This window comes from Pistacia vera, unplaced genomic scaffold, assembly GCF_008641045.1.
Source record: "Pistacia vera cultivar Batoury unplaced genomic scaffold, PisVer_v2 Contig377, whole genome shotgun sequence".
Taxonomy (NCBI): domain Eukaryota; kingdom Viridiplantae; phylum Streptophyta; class Magnoliopsida; order Sapindales; family Anacardiaceae; genus Pistacia; species Pistacia vera.
This window is the reverse complement of record NW_022196198.1, coordinates 1-22,073: the sequence shown is the minus strand read 5'-3', so window position 1 is coordinate 22,073 and position 22,073 is coordinate 1.

The following is a 22,073-nucleotide window of genomic DNA, read 5'->3' as shown; positions in this document are numbered from 1 at the left end:
TGTGACATTGGGGATAATGTCATCTTTAGTTTGGGGGTAGGAAAAATTTGAAAAAAATTTTATTTTTGTTTCAGTTACGTTTGTGTTTTTGTTGTGGTTGCCAGTGATGAATTGCATAAGTCCATGATGAGACTAGGATTGTTGGGATTTTATTGTTGAAAAATGTTAAGCATTGCTTCAAGTTTATGTTTATTGACTAAACTTTGATTGAGGTCTGTTGAGTGGTTCAACCACCATTTTCATTTATTTCAGCATGCTTAGATTCATTTTATGTGGTTAGGTAAAGTTTGATAATGTTGGTGGATTCTAGAACCTAGTAGAGAAGTGTTTGAGGCGAAATCTTAGGAATAGAAATTGTTAAGGAAATGATTTAGGCATTTTTTCGTAACGTTTGAGCCTTTCTAGCTGACCCATGAATGAATTTGTATCTAGTCACCATTTGAGCCTTGTGAGATTATCATTGCTTTATTTTCTTTGCAAACCAAAAATTTCCCAATCCAACTACCCTAAACACATAATCGTGCCCTTAGGAGAATTTTGGGCCTAATGCAAACACAAAGAAATTGAAGAGTTGTGCAAATCACTAAAAGAACAGTTTGGGGGTTGTGAGAAGGGCGCTAAGAATAAGAGAGGTAGTTAACCTAAATTCGAATGATTGTTATTATTTTCAAAAAAAAAAAAAAAAAAATTTAAATTCTTCTTGGTTCAATTCAAGATCAGAAATAAGAAATATTAAGTTTGAGGGTTGTAAAATGGTTGACACTTTGATTGGTGGTTAAGAAGAAGTGGAGATTGATGTGACTTGTAGTGTTTGCATGAGGAAAATCGAGTTCTCTTACTTTGTTTATCCTATCCTTTTTCTTGGAACCCACTACCCGAGCCTAACGTTACAAGCTTGTAAAGACCTGTTGATTCTTAGCGATGTCTAGTCTACATTAGTGGAGAGTAGTTCGATATTTAGGCTTATGGAGTCTGCCACCATTTGATAAACTTTTCATTTCTGTATAAAATAATCTGGGAAGTTGGAATATGGATTGAAGTGGGGATCACCTACTCGGTGGACCGATAGAAGAAGATAGTCGATGTAGCTTATAACTTCTTGGAGTGTTGAACATTCTCTGATAATAATTTTTCAACAACCTTTGAGACTTGTGTGATTTCTAGGCAATTGTTCTTGAGTTGAGTCTAATTTGGGTTTTCATTTTCAGTTTGTTATGTTTGTGTTTGTGTTTTTTGTTGTTTGTTGTTTCTTTCTTTCGTTGAGTTTTGTACCTTATGCTCGGGGAGAGCGGTGTTTAGTTTGGAGGTATTTGATAATCCATGGATTATACTGTTTATATTAGACTTTTTATTCGGATTTCAGATACTTCTTAGTCATTTTGACCTCATTGCTACTAATTCTTTATATTTTGTGTTTCAGGCTAAAATGGACATTTTATGCAAATAATGAGCGAATTTGAGCTTTTGGACTCAGAAGTGAGCGGATCTCAGAAGTTGGGAAAGTTCTGAAGCAGAGTGGAGCACTATGAAGCTTGTTTCCATGAGGAGAGCGTCAAACATCGAAGATTCAAGTAAGAAGCAAGCGGAGGGCAATTTTGTAAATTCAAAATTTCACATGAAGCTTCGCCGTGGCGAAGAGAGTTACGCACGAGAGTTTTACTTCACTTCGTCGTCGCGGCGAAGTCTGCGAATTCCAAAACGCACAGTTTCATTTTTTGGCATTTTCCTAGGTTTTTGGGCGAGGTATAAAAGCAAAACTTAGTCATTTTTTGTAAAGGTTGTTCGTTTTTAGAGAGAGAGCAGCTATTTTCATTTTCTTAGGTTAAATTTGGGCGAACTTTGATTAAAAAGGGTGAAGATTCGAGATTAAAACCAGTGGATTCGTCATTTGGGGAGATCTCTTGTCCTTTCTCTTATTTTCATTATGTTGAACATTGGGTTTTTCGTTTCTTTTATTTGTGTTGTTGATTTAACTATGAACTAACCCATTTTGGGTTAAGGTTTTGATGTAATTCGGAATTCCATGGGTTAAGTAATTGATTGTTATTATTTTCATATGATTTTGCTTTGATTGTGTGATTATTCTGAATTTATTGTTTTTATGTGATGAACATGATGAGATTGAGAAATAATTCATGTTAAGGTTCTTGGGTAATCAACATTGTAGTATTAAATGCTAGAGATAAATTTAAGAATCAATGAAATCAATCTAGGATTCTTTGTGCTTAATGAGCTTTGAACTATTAGTCTTCATTTTGTTGGGTGCGGAAGTTTAATAAGGAAGAGTAAGGAAATATAGCCTGAGAAGGTATATTTTACACTTTAGAAAGTTCGATCTACAATCAATGCATGTGAATATGGAATTAGTATAATCCTTAGGTTTAACCTATAGAGTCCGAATGAAGTCAAAACCTTACCCGTTTGTTTGAATTGATTTTATCCTTGTTTTAAATCTTGCTTTCATCATTTAGTTTTGAATATTTAGAAATTTTGTTTTAGTTTTAAGTTTAATTTTTCTCCCTTCAATCCAAACAACTCGATTGCTCCAACTTGAAACAGTAGAAAAACTTAGTGCTTAGCAACCAATCCTCGTGGGAACGATACTCACTCATCACTTTATTACTTTGTGCGACTAGTGCACTTGCCACATTTGCATGTTTATGAAATCACGCATCAGGGGGCTCAGCTCTTGTCATCACATCACGAGCTATATCTGACCTCAAGCCATGAACAAATTTGTCTTTCCTCAACTCTGGAGTATACACTATCTCGGGTGCAAAACGAGCAAGGGAATTAAATCTTACCGAATATTCTTTCACCGCACTAGACCCTTGCTTCAAATTGATGAACTCCTGAATCTTCTCATGTACCCGATCTTCTGTTCGGTACTCAGCCTCAAACAATCTCCTGAATGCTTTCCAAGTCATCGAGGCCATGTCATGAGTCTCTTCCATTAATTCCCACCAAATATGGGCATCACCCCGAAATAGGAAACTCGCATAACTAATCCTTTCTTTATCGGTCATAGGAAACAATGTCGCCGTTCGCTCCACGAACCTGAACCACTCCTCTGCCTCTAACGGGTCCGTAGTACAACTGAACTCTGGCGGCTGGTGTTGGCTCGGGAACCCATAAATCGACTCAATCTGATTTTGTACTCTCTAAGGTACCGGCCCTTCTCTTTCTTGCCTTGCGGTCGGTATTCGAATAGGGGTTTTATTTCTTTCCGGTACAGCTCTCCCCTGACTTTCTGCTAACACTTGCTGTACAATATTACGGATTCTTGTCTCATCAAAAGCAGAAGGAGTAGGTTCTGGTGGATTAGAAGTTTCTCCCTCACTCCTCACATTCTTGTAACTCGCTCAAGTTCTATGTCTCATCTATAAAACAACTACATTTGATCAATTCAAACAACACTTAGAGTAAGGAAAGAATTAACTTACAATGGTCGGCTACCGGACGTCGCGGTGGCGAGAATAGCACACTGTCAAATCCCAAAATCTTGCTCTGATGCCAAAAATGTAATAACTACTTTCTACTAATATACCCATAAAAATACACATAATAAAAATACATGTATAGTAACAAAAGTAGTTGGGCCCAAATTTTTCTTTTATTAAAATATATACATTCTTTACATAGTACAAAATCTCATGTACAAAACCATCAAAAATAGTAGACAGTGTAACTATTGCTCTTCATTTGCCGACGTCCATCCAACCGTATCCTCACCTATTTCCTACAAAAACATAGAAAATAACGGGGTGAGCACAAACAATGCTCAGTAAGTAAATCCTCTACTCCTCTATCCCCGCAACTCTTTTCTTAATTTTTTCCTTGCGTTACTCTCTTCTCATTTTCTTTCTTTTCTTATTCTTTCTATTCTCTATCTCGGTTTCTCTATTTCTCACAATTCTTTTCTACTAATTCTCTTTCTCTCTCTCTGTTCTTTCTCATGCTCTCTTACTCTTCGCCGATCGAACTCGGTTATGCATGGATTCAGAACCCTTGACCATGTGAGCGTCTTCTCTCTCTCGGGTACTTTCGAGTATAACCCTCATCCGCATGTACTCTCACGGGCTATACCAATTCTTTCTCTCATGCTAAGGCCGCTCTCTCAGTGCAGCATACATGCGGGAATACTCTACCCATCACTCACAGGTTCCCCATCACACAACCTATGCTATTCTCTTCTTTAGCACTTCTCTTTCTTTTATTCTCTCTTTCTCTTTACTCTTAAAGTGCTTTATTCTTAGAATTCTATACTCTTTCTCAAGCTATTACACAAATGCAAAATATATGCATGTGGATGGCTCACGCTCATTAAAGGCACTCATGAAATGCAAATATGCAATGTTGCAATAATTTAAGGTTCCCTACTCATACTCATGCTTCTCTTAGGCATTTCATCAAACAATAAGTATGCATACAAAAACTCTACTTTAATTACAACTCTACTTCTCTGTTTACCCATCCAAAATGGGAGGAATCTCCCTTGTATGATCATAATTCCTGTCAAGGAAAAACACTCCCAAAAAGTTTACTCAAAACTCCTCAAACTTCAACCCAACTTCAATCTCTCATCACGTATCCAAAAACACTTCTCATAATTTAAACATATCCAACAACCCTAAATAAGTACACATCTCATCTCAATTTCTCAACAAGCATAACATATACATACATAAAAAAATCTCTACTCAAGTGATTTCTTAAACCTTAACTTGGGTTGGATTTACTTACCTTGTGATTGAGTGACTCCACTAGAATCTCTTCTCCTTTGGTAGATAGTCCTTTCTCTAAAACCTTAAACAATAATACTATAAGACTTCAACACTTCTATAAATAAATCTCATATATATAGCAAGAAATCTTACCTTAGGATGCTTTGGCTTAACTTTTTACCAAAAACCACTCAAGAGCCCTCTAAAAGTCCTTAAATAATTGAGTGGCAAGTTGAGAGAAAATGAAGAATGGGAATGGCGGTGGAAGTAGAGAAATGAGGGGTTGTTCTAAGACTAAATCCTTAATATCTCATTTACAAACATTCTTTCCCACTTTGCCCTTACACTTTCTTAGAAATTTCATCTTTGTCCTTTAATTCATTGCAATCACACCCCCAACTCTAATACATTTTCCATGAAATTTTCTTACATTTTACTCCCTACTTTACATGCTAATTAGGGGTACAATGGTCACTTTGCCCCTATGAAAAATTCTCTAGAAACTTCACCACACATTTCAGCCGACTCTTCACCGTGGCGAAGACTCTTTCTTTGCCCCGGCGAAGTCTGTAACACCAAGATTTCGCCAAGTCTTTACAATTTTCAAGGCAACCACTGAACCAAACCAAAACACTAAGTCAACTAAGGGCCAACGAAACAATATTAACAACATGTAAACTCAATTAAGGGCAAATCAATGAACATTTAGGCAATACTACATACATTAACTACGTACCTCAAGTGGGCGTTACAATCAGGATATATCAATGGAGGGATTTTACCTGCATGGTACATATGATCTGAAAAAGGGTTTGATGGAGTTATTCATTCATCATGGTTTAAGGGCTATGACACATTGCTAGATGTTTACCATAGTCGTTGGGCCTCCAAACGAGTTTCTAGATTGATCTAGAACTAGCTCATGGCTAACACACGATAGACCTACATGGTCACACTAATAGCCTTGTGGAGTTAAAGAAGGTTGAGAGAGAAATGATTATCCGAAATGGGCTAGCACCTTCCGAGGGTAATAATGGAATTTCCATGTAAACCGTTACATGGAAATTGTTCCAGACATTTTAAAGTGTTAAAATGGTTGAATGATAATTAATTGGATTAATTATAATATTTTAAAGTGTTAGGATGAATTATATGGGTTAAAGAGTAACCTTTAAGAGTTAAAGGGTTTTAAATTAATATTACGGGTCATAAGTGTAAACTAGCGTAGTTTACATGGGTTTTTGAATAATAATGATTATTCAAGGGACACTGTATAAATGAGCCTTCACATGTGGCAACCATGAAGAACATGTAATTATAAAATGACCCTAGCCTATATAAATTAAATGATAGTTCATCTTTTGTAGAGAATTTCATTTTTTCATCAAAAAACACAAAAGCTCTCACTCTCTCTTAAATTGGCCAAGCTTTCTCTCTCACTAGGTGGTGTTAAAGTGTAGAGAACTCATTCCTTTGGGTTTTGGCTTCATCAAATAAGGCACTTGGAGAAGGTATAATACACCAAACTTAATTCATTTTAAGTTGTTTAATGTTTGAATGTTCCATAACCAACATGCATGTCCTTTTAAAGTTTTTCTTGTTTCCACGATGTGTTATTCATCAATCTTTCAATCGCACACATAGAAGACGGATTCATAATAAAATTCATAAGAAGGGCATTTTTGTCACTTATGATGAAAGGGCATTTTCATCTTTCAAGATGAAAGGGCATTTTGGTAATCTCACAATGTAATTAAATTTACTAAGGTTGTTGCCCAAATTTAATTTCATATGGAAATTAAATTAGTGAGATTATATATATTTAAATATTTAGTTTATATATACATATATATATATAATGGATATTATCCAATATTAATATTTATTATTAATATGGATAATGTGAATTCAAATTTGGTTTTTAAATTTGAATTGAAATGTCATGTTTAGTTGTAAGGGTAATCTATTCCAATATTCCAATTGGAATAGATGGCTATTCCAATTTGGAATAGGGTTTTAGTGTGCACTATTTAAGTGCAACTAAAATTAGTTCATTTAATTTGAATGAAATAATATTTCAAAATTAAAAAGAAACCCTAACCTCCTTTCTCTCTCAAAACCGTGAGCCTCTATTGGTGAGAGAAGAATCTTTCTCTCAAGGAAAAAATTTGCAATTTTTATTCCGTAGTTGAGTGAATTACCTAGCTAAATAATTCCTTAATGGCGTTTGTCTTGTCTTCATGTGGATACCGGGAGTTCATTCTTATCTTGGAGTGGGAGCGATTCACATCAATCGGAGGAGCCTCCAAATGCAGGTATAATTCTGAATTTTTATTTTATACAAAACAACGTAAATTGGGTATAAGTTTTCTTAGGGATTTTATTATTATTGCCGCTACATAAACCCTACCAGCAACTAACACTCTTTGATGTTTTTGTTTCTAACTTATCCCTATGCCTTGATGATTATGCCTCTTATGAGATATGTTTTTATGTTGTGTTTCTCACTTGTCTCTTATTGATTAACTGAAGTTGTGTTTGAGACAGGTGTGTTTGTGAAAAGATTGTGCTTTGTTCATAAGTTTGACAAAGGGGGAGATTGTAAGTATTTTTGTCAAATTATGAATTCAATGTGGTAACATTGATTTTTGATGTCGTAACATCACTTTGTTTATGCACAATCATTTTATGTTTTCTAGTGTCACCACAATCATTGTCAATATGATGACACATGCCCAGTCAAATTTCTTTTTGTATAGGTCACGTTTTTAACTTGCTTGTCAAGTTAATTTTCTTTCATGATTTTTGTGAGAGCCAACTTACAGGTGTCCTACTATCCCAATGTGGTCCTACAAGGTTGGTAAGGTTTTTCTGTGGTCCCAACAAAAGTTGGTAGCTTTTGTTTGTGGTCCCAACAAAAGTTAAAAGGGTTTGTCTATCGCATATCTTAAAGAGATTAGGTAAGCAATGACTATTTATTATCATCTTCTTCCTTGCATTTTCTCTTGAGCCTGGTGCGTCCATTGTTATGCTCTCTGAATTTTTTCTAGAGCTAATTTATTTACTCAGGTTCCCTTTCTTTGTTACTCATTTCTTTGAGTTTTGTTAAGCAAGGATTGTTTGTTTCAATCTTCTTCTTCCTTGCTTGTTTAAGCCTTAATTATAGGTGTTAGAGTAGCTTCCCTAAAGCCAATTAGTATTGTAGAATTGACTCTTTGTAATAATGTTCATTGATCAATAAAAGTCATTTTATACTATATCGCGTAAATCATCATTATATGTATTGATATATGTCCTTAGAATGGTAGAACAGTGACGAGGGTATCAAGTGTTTCAAATCTTGATAGTGAGAACCCTATGAGCACATAAGGTGGCCATTCTAGAAACGTCCGTAGCCCCAGTATTATTCTGAAGTAAGGGCACAGATAATACGGTAAGGCTATCATAGTGTTGAACCACCATGTCGAAAGGCAGTGACTGATCTCACTTGTCAAGGTTGTTTGGTGACAGCCTGGTGCAACACATGGGTGCTTGCTGTAGGCAAGTTCACTAGACTGACCCACTAGAGGGTTCCATATGGATGGTAACCCTAGTGTCTATGGAACAAATCCTCTAACGAATGGTAGTGCATGTGATCCTTAGACTTGAGATCACCAGAATGCCTTGTGCACCGATTGGTGTGGTTTGACACTAGTCTAACACAATTCTATTCAGAGCTGTCAATACGGTAGTGATTGGCTACATCAAGGAGTGTAACAAGACTATGTGGATAGACAGAGGATTCATCACTCCTAGGTACAGGAGAAGTTATCTCACGGCGCAATTTAGTAAATGGCAATGACACTAAAACTATGGCCACAGTAGGATTGAGTTGTTGCTCTATCCAGTTTATAATACAGGTCATTGGTCCAGTAACTGAATACATAATATTGAGAGTAACCGAAGGTTGACACTATTTCTATGCCTCGGTCTCGTTGAGATAACGGATGATGAAATGATCGAATTGTACAGTAACCATATCATTGACAGGTAGCTACTTTGCTGAATCATATCGTTTTGAACGACCCTAGTGTTGAATAATATCGTTTTGATCAAATGGTCGAGATAATATTTACACACGGCGCTCTAGTGTTGAACGACCCTATCGAAAGGTAGTGACTGATCTTACTTGTCAAGGTTGTTTGTCGACAACCTGGTGCAATGCATGGGTGCTTACTGTAGGCAAGTTCACTAGGTAGACCCACCAGAGGATTCCATATGGATGTTAACCCTAGTGTCTATGGAAGAAATCCTCTAACGAATGGTGGTGCATGTGATCCTTAGACTTGATATCATCAGAGTGCCTTGTGAACTGATTGGTATAGTTTGACATTAGCCAAACGTAGTTCTATTCAAAGATATCAATACGATAGTGATTGACTACATCGAGGAGTGTATTAAAACTATGATGGATCAACAAAGGATTCATCACTCCCGAGTATGGCAGAAGTTATCTCATGGTGCAATTCAGTAATTGGCAATGACACTAAAACTATGGCCATAGTGGGATCGAGTTGTTGCTCAATCCAATTAATTACTCTGGTCATTGGTCCAATAACTGAATACAAAGATATTGAGGATATCTGAGGTTGACACTATTTTTATACCTCAGCTTTGATGAGATAACGTATGATAAAAGGATTTGATTCACGGTAACTATATCGTTGATAGGTATCTACTTCGCTGAATCCAAATCTATCGAATGGCCATGATGCCTTGCTAGGGACCAATCTTGGTCTGTATTTAGTGAGACGATTGATTGGTGTCAATCGCGATACTATTCACTGCTGATATGATAAGGAGCCTACATGTCACACACTTAGAAGACAGTTTAAGGATGATGACCTTTTGGAAGGGTATATTCGTCTTTTAGATGAATAGGTATTTTGGTAATTTTGCTATGTAATTAAATTTACTGAGGTTGTAGTCTATGTCCAATTTTATTATTGGAGTAATTTAGCAAAATTATAAAGTTAATTATTATTGTTAATATTAATATCTATATTAATATTTAAACTAAATAATTAAGTTGGGTTAATATGCAATTCTACCTAATGTTTGGGTTGATGCTAAACTTGAGGGGTGGAATGGATATTTACTTTATTATTTAAGAATAGAAAAATTAGGGGTGCGTTTGGTTCATTATTTTGGATAGGATTTAGGAATAATGGGTGCGTTTGGCTTATTATTTCTGCCCATATTCCCAATCCTATTCTCCAAATAATGTTTGGCACATTATTCCAGAAATATTAGCCTATTTTTTTAATTACTTTTAGACCCCATAAGGTTATTAATTTCATTAAATACCCCCTGAAAAAAGTTTAAAAACCAACAAAAATACCCCCGTAACCCATACTTGCCAGATTCCGGCAACCACCGTCTGTGGTAGCCGGAATCTGTACAACGGCTACCTGCTACCAAAAATGGCCAAAAGTTCACCGCTGACGGCCAAAGAAATGGCCATCGTTGACCGAAAACGACGGCCATATCTTTGGCCGTCACTAACAGCCAAAGATGGACTTCTTTTGACGTTTTTCGGCTGTCGATGACAATATTTAGCTGTAGATCTGGCCTTTTTCGGCCAGATCTGTCCGTGGTGGATCTGGCCGGAAAAGGCCATAGCAACGTGTTACGACACAGATCTGACCGGTCTGTGTCATAATGAAATTTTCCGACCAGATTCCGGCAGTGGTGGCTGGAATCTAGCACTACAGGTGGTAGAGGTGTTTTTGTCATTTTATATATTAGGGTGTTTAATTAAATTAGCAAATCTAAGGGCTTTTTCATAAATTTTTAAATTTTACCTCGTAATACTCCCCTATCCAACTGCCCAATATTATTCCCAAAATCCTATCCAAAATAATAAACCAAACACACCCTAGGTTTTCCTAACCTAATTCAATTGAGCCATGGATTGCAATTTTTGAGATAAGAATTTTACTATTTGTCTTCTCTATTCACCATCTTCCAAAGTCTAGATTCCTTAAAACCAAGAATTAACTCTAGCAAAATTAATTCTTGGTCATTCTGGTACTGTCTTCGTGTGGACAACATAAGTTAGATTCCATTCTCGAATCAATAGCGAGATCACATTTAGAGACATTGACAGAGCCTCCAATTGCAGATATAATCAAATCGTTGTATGAATTTATGTAATTTCAATTTAAGCATGAAATATATATATATATATATATATATATATCAGACCCTGATCTTGGCTTATTCAGAGTAATCATTGAGCAAAAAATTTTGTTTTTTCGCTGCCATTGTTCATCGATTACTTACAATTGGAATCGTGTCACGGCAAGTGCAGAATAACAAAAATTTTTCTTGCCATGGCATGATCCCCTTACCCAAGATCACGATTTCAACATATTAATCTACATATATATAAACTAATATAAGGTTAGATTCTTATACCTTCGTTGGTAGCTCCTTCTCTGGATCTCTCCAACTAGTCACTGTTGACCAAACGTAGGATCAAGTCCATCGATATCCAGATGAAGGTAGGCTCGGGATCACCCTAGGATTGACTGTTAGATCAATCGGAGGGCTTAAGTGAAGGTGGCAGAAATTGAGAGAGAACTCTCTTGGTAGCTAGGGTTTAGGCATGTATTTGGGAGAGTGAGAGAGAAAAAAATAGTTCAATTTCTTTTAAACTATTTTTGCCAAAAGGAATTCTTTCTACAAACTAAAAACCCTCCTCATTTTATAGTGCTATTCCAAATAGGAATTCAACTAGGGTTGCAATCCTTGAATCCCTACCTTGGAAGGATTAACTAATCCTTAAAGGAAAGGATAATATCTCTAAATTAAATAAATAATACTATTTATTTAATTCCATAAATATATATAAACTAATTAAATAAATGCATTTATTTAATCCATATATATATAATATTTGGGTTTTTAATATATATTTAATTAAATTAAATATATATATTTCCATATTAATTAAAATTAATATGATTCCAAGTCTGCTAAATCCTCTTCCAATAATTTGGAAAATGGCGTCAACCCCTTAGCAAAATTACCAAAGTGCCCTTTTCGCCCATAATGATGAAAATGCCCCTAGACTTCCAAATTACCGAAATACCCTTTTTGGCCCAAGGACAAGATTGTCCTTCCATTTCCATTTCCATTTCCATTTCCATTTCCATTTCTCACTTAACGGCATTCTATGTGTGTGACCTGAAGGCTCTTTACTTTGCCGACAATGTCCCGATAACTAGTTAGGCGTCAACCACTTAGTGTTTTTTGTACACCAATCAAGATTGGCCTTTAGCAAGGTATCATGATTCCTTTGTAAGCAAAGAATCAGCGATTAAGCTTACCTTGTCTATAGTATGGTTACAGTGCAATTCGATCCATTTTATCATCTTATATCTCCTCAAGGTTTGAGGTACAAAAATAGTGTCTACCTCAAAATGCTACCTTGACATGTCCTATATTTGGTTCTCGAATCCAACGACTATATAAAATTGGATTCGAGGACCAACTCAATTCCACCATGGCCACGGATTTGAGGTCGTAGTTCTTAACCAAATATCTCGCCACAATATGATCTCCTGTAACCATGAGTGATAAATCCTCTGTTGATCCACCATAGCCATAGTGTACTTCTTGATGTAACCAATCACTACCGTTCTGGTAATCCCTAAGAGAGATGGCATTGGGTTGGTGTCAAATCACATCAATATTTACACACGGCGCTCTAGTGATCTCAAATCGAAGGACCACATGCACCACCATCCGTAAACGGATATATTCCATAGACAATGGGTTTACCATCTTGTATATATAGAATCCTTTGATGGGTCAGTCCAATGGACTTGCATAAGCAAGCACCAATGTGTTACACCAGGTTGATGCCCACAACCTTGATATGTGAGATATGTTACTACCTTTCGATAGGGTCATTCAATGTGATGATAATCTCTCTATATAATTTGTGTCCTTCATCAGATTTATACTATGACTACGGACAGTTTAAGAAAGACCACCATTTGTGCTCATAGGGTTCTCACAATTAAGATTTATAACACTTAATTCCCTCGTCATTGGTTTCAACCTTTCCAAGGACATATACTATTTTGTTTGCACAAAGTAAATAGATGCTATAATATATTTGCTAAAAAACAAGCGTTGCCTTTTATTCATTTATAAAATGAGTTTACAAGAGCTAAAATATTGGCTCTAGTGCACCTACTCTATCTCCCACTTGCACTATAGCCAATCGTTCATATGTTTGATCCTACATGATGTTATGTGCCTATCATGCTTCTGCTGCGATAGAGCTTTCTTTAGTGGGTCTGTAATGTTATCATTAGTAGGTACTCTGTTGATTTGTATGTCACCTCTCTTCACGATTTCTTTGATGAGATGGTATCGTTGGAGTATATGTTTGGATCGCTGGTGAGATCGTAGTTCTTTGCCTGAGCTATGGTACCATTGTTGTCATAGTAAAGCACAATTGGATCAATAATGCTTGGAACCACCTCTAGTTCAGTCACAAACTTCTTGATCCAAATAGACTTTTTGGATGCATCACCTAATGCTATGAACTCGACTTCCATTGTAGAATCCGTTACAGCACTTTGTTTTGAACTTTTTTAGCTCACTGTAGCCCCATTAAGACAAAACACGTAACCTGACTACGATCGATAGTCATCCTTGTCAGTTTGAAAACTAGCTATCACTGTATCCTCTTACAGTGAGATCATCTTCTGCTCCATAAACCAAGAACATATCCTTAGTCCTCTTAAGGTACTTTAGGTTGTTCTTGACTGCTGTTTAGTGTGTTTCATCGGGATTCGATTGATATCTACTACAAATGCTCAAGGCATATGAGACAGCAATCCTAGTACATAACATCATGCATGTAATGGATCCTATTGTGGAAGCATAAGGAATACCTCCAATCCTATATCTCTCCTCTTGTGTCTTAGGACACATATCCTTAGAGAGATGCATGCCATGTGACATTGGAAGATAACCTTTTTTGCAATCTTCCATACTGATTTTTTTCAGTACTTTGTTAATGTATGTACTTTGACTTAGGCCCAACAACCTACGAGATCTATCATGATAGATCATATACCAAGGATGTAGGTTGCTTCCCTTAAGTTCTTCATGGATAAGCACTTGGATAACTAAGTCTTTACCATTTGAAAGTTTGGTATATCATTCCCAATGATCAATATGTCATCGACATACAACACTAGGAATGCCACTGCACTCCCACTGAATTTCTTGTATACACAAGGTCCGCCTTCATTTTGTATAAACCCGAATTCGTTTACAGATTCATCAAAACGAATGTTCTAGCTCCTTATGCTTACTTGAGTCCATAAATGGATCTCTTTAACTTGCATACATTCCTTGCTTGTCCATCAAGAACGAAACCATTGGGTTGCATCATATAGATATCCTCTTCAAGGTTTCCATTCAGGAAAATAGTTTTGACATCCATCTGCCAAATTTCATAGTCATGGTATGCAACAATAGCTAGCATAATCCTAATGGACTTTAGCATTGCTACTGGAGAAAAGGTTTCATCATAGTTAATCCCATGCTTTTGTTTGAAAACTTTTGCAACCAACCGTGCCTTATAGGTTTGAACATTCCCATCCATGTCAGTCTTCTTCTTGAAAACCCATTTACATCCTATGGGTTTGATCCCTTCGGATGGATCCACTAGATCCCATACTTAGTTCTAGTACATGGAGTCCATTCCAAATTTCATGTCTTCAAGCCATTTTGTGGAATCTGGATCCAACAAAGCATCGTTGTAGGTTCTGGGCTCATTGTCTTAATAGACCAATACATCGCCACTTTGAGTCATAAGAAAACCATACCTTTCAGGCTTATGATGTATTATCCCAAACCTACCTGGCTCTTGTGTTAGAGGTTCGCTTTGTTCCACTCTCTCTGGAGTGATATCCTCATGATGCTTAACCATTTCTGATGGCATATCATCTTGTCTGTCGTTTGATGCATCTTGTGGTTCTAGAACTACATTGAGTTCTACCTTTCTTATAGTATCTTCTCTTAGGAGGAAATCCTTCTCTAAAAAGACTCTAGTTTGAGCAACGAAAACTTTTTGCTCAGCTGGATTGTAGAAATAGTATCCTTTTGTCTGTTTAGAATACCCCACAAAGATACATTTCCCTAACTTTAAGGCAAGCTTGTTCGAAGTCAATTTCTTGACATAAGCATCACAACCCCAAACTCTTAGATGAGACAAAACGGGTTTTTGCCTATTCCATATTTCATATGGGTCTTATCCACTGATTTCAATAGCACACGATTCAGTGTATATGTCGCAACGTCTAGGCATAGCCCCAAACAATGTGGGTCAATCTGTAAAACTCATCATAGTTCTAACCATATCCAACAAAGTTCCATTCCTCCTCTCAGACACTCTATTGTGCTAAGGTGTATAAGAAGGTGTGAGTTGAGATATAATCCCACATTCCTTAAGGTATGCATCAAACTCTGAGCTCAAGTATTCTCCTCCCTTGTCGGATTAGAGAACTTTGATATTCTTGCCCAATTGATTCTATACTTCGTTCTTGAATTCATTGAACTTATCAAAGGATTCAGACTTATGTCTCTTCAAGTAGACATATCCAAATCTATTGAGGTCATCCATAAACGTGATGAAGTAAGAATATCCACCTCTAGCTTGTACTGTTAGAGGTCCACATACATCACTATGGATGATGTTTAACAGTTCCTTTCATTATGTCCAGTAAAAGGTGACTTGGTCATTTTGCCTACTAGGCATGACTTGCATACCTCATAAGACTTAAAGTCAAATGGGTTCAAAACTTCATCTTCGTGAAGTTTTGCTATGCGATTTTGGTTCACATTACCAAGCCTACAATGCCAAAGGTACATTTGATTAAAGCCATCAACCTTGGCTTTCTTATTCTCTTGATTGAAAATCTCATTAGTATTTAACTCTAGAACACACAAACCATTATGTAATCTTGCAATTCCATATTGAATACTGTGGACGCTAAAATCTATGGTTACGGAAAGAGGTTTGATCCTGTGAGGTTGAGGCCACTAACAATCCACTAAACCTGTACACAAAGCAAACAAGCATGAAGCTTACGTAAACACCGGTGTGGTGTCTGCCATAGGCACTTCAGCGCTCAAGTTATTAAGGCTACATGAGGCTATTTAGTGAGGGCTAAGGGAAGCAAATGTTATCTAAAGTTTAGTTGGAGACTAGAACTACAGCGTAGATGTATAACTTTTAGGAGCAGGAGCTTAGGAATAAGTAGGTGGTATTGAGATTGATTGCCTAATGAGAGGCAGGACGGCTCTTTATATAATGGTCATGGGGTCTTGAAATCCTAATAGGACTTTTAATCTATAATGGCTAAGTACTAGTGAATAGGAAAGACCCTGATTTACTTACCTTAGTAGGATCAAGAGTCTTAATTCACATAAGATATAAGATCTTGAGCGAATTAGGATAAAACTCAAATAGGAAGTAGGTGTATTAGGGCTTTTAGTAGGATTTTGACCCCTTAGAAGTTATCATGGACTGGTGGGCCTGGCCCTAGGTAGGCTAATAATGATGCCCAATATGGAAAGAAGCTGGACTTAGGCCGTAGACCTAGCCCATGAAGTGAGTTTTAATGCGGGCCCAACAGGAATTGGGCCATGGCGGCCTTGGGCTTACACAATAGAAATCACTTGCTTGGGCCTAACAAGGCCCAAGATGATTTTTGGCCCATACAGTTAGCCCCCCACTCTCTAAGTTAAGGAATACTTAGCTTGGAGAGTAATCGGTCTAACTGGAGGTTAACCAGGTTGGATGATGGTGTGTTGAGCCGAGTGAGCATACCCTCAGCTGAGTAAAAGTGTTTTGTTTTGGAGAATGATGCAAAGTGACTCTACCATAGATGTTCCCATTCGGTTAGCCGAGTCAAGTGAGGAGATGCAAGGTGCACCTTTGTAGATGTCCCCAGTAGGTGCACTAGAGCCAACGATTTAGCTCTTGTAAACTCATTTCAAATTAATGAATAAAGGGCATCGCTTATTTATGAGCATATACTATTGTTAGTAAGTGATCAGGTTTGTGTAGAGGAAAAACGTAATTTTAAAAATTAAAGATCACTTACACATCTAAGATCCAAGTACAAATTATAACGTTTTCATGCATAAACCAAAACATAAAATAAAATCTGTGTAAAAAGAAAAATCCATACAAGGATTTAGTTCATACCCACGTTTGGAGGCTCCCCCAAATATCTCTGACTTCGCTCACAAACACTGTTCACAGCACTGTTCATCAAGTACTGTTCACCAAAAACTGTTCACCGTATTTCTTCGCTAATCGATCCAATATAGGATCGCACTCACGAAAATCCGCACAAAGATAATCTGAAGAACCAAAAATTGTTTTGCTAGAATAATTGTTGGCTTCAAGAATCAAAAGACAATCAAAGAAAAGAAAATTTTATTTTTGCACTCAAAGAGTGAAGCCATGAGAGAGAGAGATAGGGTGGCTAGGGTTTTTGTTTTTATAAAAGTATATCTATTGTGTTTTAATTAAGTTGCACTTATATAGTGCAACTAATTAAAACGCTATTCCAATAATGAATACCCATGGGCACCAACCCAAGCTTACCCTTGCAACCAAACACCATGTAATTGGTATTTTAAATTAATTAATTATTATTATAATTAAAATCAATTCATATATAATAATATATTAACATTTAATTAATAATAACAATTCATTTAAATATATGCATACATATATTTAAATATATGCATACATATATTTAAATATAATCTCACGTATTTAATTTTAATATTAAATTAAGTACAAGTAACAACCACAGCAAATTTAATTGCACTGCAAGATTACCAAAATACCCTTTCATCCTAAAAGATGAAAATACCCTTCTCAGAAATTGATTCTTAAATTATCTTCTAAGTGTGTGACCCATAGGCTCCTCATCATATCGGAAGTGTGTAGTATTGCGATTAACACCAATTAATCGTCTCACTACATACAGACCAAGATTGGCCCCTAGCAAGGTATCATGGCCACCCGATAGATTAGGATTCAGTGAAACCGCAGCCTGTCAACAGTATGGTTATCGTGCAATCAAATCCCTTCATCATCCATTATCTCATCGAGGCTGAGGTACATAAATAGTGTCAACCTCAGATATCCTCGATATGTTTGTATTCAGTTATTGGAACAATGACAGGAATATTAAATTGGATTGTGCAACAACTCAATCCCACTGTGGCCACAACTTTAGTGTCATTGCCATTCACTGAGTTGCGCTGTGAGATAACTTCTTCCATACTCAAGAGTGATGAATCCTTTGTCGATCCACCATAGTCTTGATACACTTCTCAATGTAGCCAATCACTACCATATTGATAGCTCTGAATAGAACTACGTTGGGCTAGTGTCAAACTACACCAATTGGTGCACAAGGCGCTCCGGTGATCTTAAGTCTAAGGATCACATGCACCACCATCCGTTAGAGGATTTATTCCATAGACATTGAGTTTACCATCCACATGGAATCCTCTGGTGGGTCTATCCAGTGAACTTGCTTATAGCAAGCACCCATGTGTCGCACCAGGTTGTTAGTAAATAACCTTGACAAGTGAGATCAGTCACTGCCTTTTGACAAGGTCGTTCAGCACTATGATAGCCTTACTGTATTATCTGTGTCCTTGGTCTAAATAATACTGGGGCTACGAACATTTCTAGAATGGCCACCATATGTGATTATAGGGTTCTCACTATCAAGATTTGAAACACTTGATACCCTCGTCATGGTTCTACCATCCTAAAGACATATATCAATACATATAATATGATTTACGTGATATAGTGGATAATGCCTTTTATTGATTAATAAACATTATTACAAAGAGTCAATTCCACAATAATTGATTGGCTCTAGGGCACTTACTCCAACAACTGTAGCATCTATTTACTGCACATAAAGAAAATAGTATATGTCCTTAGAAAGGTTGGAACTAGTGATGAGGGAATTAAGTGTTATAAATCTTAATTGTGAGAACCCTATGAGCACAAGGTGGCCTTTCTTAAACCGTCCATAGTCATAGTGTAAATCTGACCAAGGACACAGATTATTCGGAGAGATTATCATCACGTTGAATGACCTTATCGAAAGGTAGTGATAGATCTCACATGTCAAGGTTGTGGGCGTCAACCTGGTGCAATGCGTAGGTACTTGCTTGTGCAAGTACACTAGATTGATCCATCAAAGGATTCCACACGAGATGGTAAACCCAGTATCTATGGAATATATCCTCTTACGGATGGTGGTGCATGGGGTCCTTCGACTTGAGATCACTAGAGAGCCATGTGTAAATATCGATGTGATTTGACACGAGCCTAACGTCGTCTTTTTTAGGGATTACCAGAACGGTGGTGATTGGTTACATTGAGAAGTACACTATGGCTATGGTGGATTAACAAATGATTCATCACTCTTGGTTATAGGAGATCTTATCTAAGCGAGATATTTGGTTAAAGAACTACGACCTCTAATCCGTGGCCATGGCGAAATTGAGTTGGTGCTCGAATCAAATAGTCGTCAAATTCAAGAACGAAATATAGAACATGTCAATGTAGCTTTTGAGGTGGACGTTATTTTTGTACCTCAAACCTTAATGAGATTAAAGATGATGAAACATATCGAATTGCACGGTAACCATACCGAAGACAAGGTAAGCCTAAATTACTGATTCTATACTTACCAGGGAATCATGATGCCTTGCTAGAGACCAATCTTGATTGGTGTATGAAAACACTAATTGTTTGATGCTTAATTAGTTAGCGGGACACTACCGGCAAAGTAAAGAGCCTTTGGGTCACACACATAGAAGGTAGTTAAGTGAGAAACAAAAATAGAAGGACAATTTTGTCCTTGGGCCAAAAAGGGTATTTCAGTAATTTGGGAGTCCAGGGCCATTTTCTTCATCATGAGCAAAAAGGGCACTTTGGTAATTTTGCTAAGGGACTAACACCATTATCCAATTTATTAAGAGAATTATTAATAAAATTGGAATAATTTTAATTTTAATTAATATGGAGAATATATATTTATTTTAATTAAATATATATTAAAATCCATGTATTAAATATGATAAATATATATAAATATATATGGATTAAATAAATAGTAATTTTTATTTTTATTAAAATATGTATTTATATATGAATTAAATAAATAAGAATAATTATTTAATTAGGAGAATATCTTTAAGAGATATTATATTCCCTTATATCAAGGATTACAATCTAATTCAAATAAGGATTGTAACCAACCCAAATAGGAATTAAGGATTTTCAATTCTTATTGAACTCTTGTTTGGGATTGTCTATATAAAGGGGCATTGGGTTAATTTTAAGAGAGCTAATAATCATAAAGTTAATTTTGCATTAAAGAGCAAAAATTAACTCTCCCAAAACCCTAGCCGCCAACCCTAGAGAGAGAAATTATCTCTCTCTAATCTGCCACCTCTTTTAAGCCCTCTGATTGGTCTAGCAGTCAATCCTAGGGTGATCCCGAGCCTACCTTTGTGTGGATACCGATGGACTCAATCCTATGTTGAATTGATAGCAACTTGTTTGAAAGATCTAGAGGAGGAGTTACCAATGGAGGTAAATCACATAACCTTGTATGGTTAAATTTATATGTTGATTATTAAGTTGAAATCATGATCTTGGGTAATAGGATCGTGCCATGGCAAGAAAATTTTTGTTGTAATTCTGTGCTTGCCACGACATGATTTCTTCATTATACCTGACTCGATAGAGATAAGGATGCCAGGGCATTATGAGAGGGTCGACTAGGATATGCCAGAATAGGTCGACATGTACGAAAGCTACTTCTATGATGGGCTCAGGCTATCGATTCCTTGGTTGGTCTAGGACATGCTGAATCATTTTACAATTATGCTGATGCAAATCAAGCCGAATAGGTGGAGATTGTTGATGGCGTTGGAGCTCCTCTGCACAATGAATCGAGTGAGGTTTGGGTTATACAAGCTCCTTTACTTCTACAATCTAAAGGAGCATGATAAGGACAAGTGGAGGTATGCCATCACCCCGAAGCATGATCGACTCCACCTAGTGACGTGTCTTAGGTCGAGCGATAAGAATTAGAAGGGGAAATTATTTTTCTTGAAATAAGAAAGGATCTTCGGCGAGAGGGGACAGGGTGACATTCTATCCACTTGGAGAGCCACGGGTGAGTGACATATTTACTTGTCATTTGTACTTTGATTACTAAGTCTTATCTTCCATTATTTTGCAGATCTCTCATTCAACAAGGCCGAGCAGAGTGGTTTAGGACTGGACGAGACCACCCAGGAATTTTTCGCCATACCGGAACAATAGAGAGATTGGAGAGTAGTGTTGTAAGAGGCAAACCTAAGGGCGAGTCACCTTTGGGATGGAATAGACGCTGTCAAGATAGGTAACCATTTCCCTTCATTGAAGCAAGTGTGGCATGTGTTACTAATTCACTACTACAACCACATCCTCTACTAGCATTTGTTTCTTCACCCTCTAACACCCTAAGAGTTTGCCCTTATAAAGAGGCTGATGAAGAACATCAACGTGGACATCTTAAGTGCGAGTGAAGTAACCGTAGAGTGACGAGCCAAAAGAAAGAGGGAATCGATGCCAAAAGAGAAGGTTCGAGTGGAGTGAACCAAGTCAACTCCACCAGCTGGGTAGTCATCGGCCAAAGCTGAGTCATCAAAGATTATTTAAATCGACGAGGAGAGCAAAAAGTTGACAATCATTCTTCCAATGATGGCCTCTGTCTACTCCAACGTAGCTAGGATGGGAAATCTGGCCGACTCCTTTCTACTCCCCGTGGACGAGAGTTGTGATAATTCGTGAATTATACACTTTTCATATTACCTTTTTGTTGGATTTCAGGTACTTTCTAGTGCATTTTGACCTGAATTGTTACTTAATTCCTTACTTTTCGTATTTCAGGTTAAAATGGACATTTTGAGCAAATAAGAACAAAATTGGATATTTTTGACTAAGAAATTAGCGGATCTCAGAAGATAGGAGAGTTCCGGAGCAGGATAAAGCACGATGAAGCTTGTTTCCAAGGAAGAGCACCGAGAATCGAAGAATCAAACGAAGAAGCAAGCAGAGTGGCAGTTCTATAATTTCAAAACTCTTCAAGAAGCTTCGCCCCAGCGAAGGAAATGTCTTCGCCGAGGCGAAAAAAACAAAAGACGAGTTTGTCTGCTTCATTCTTCGCC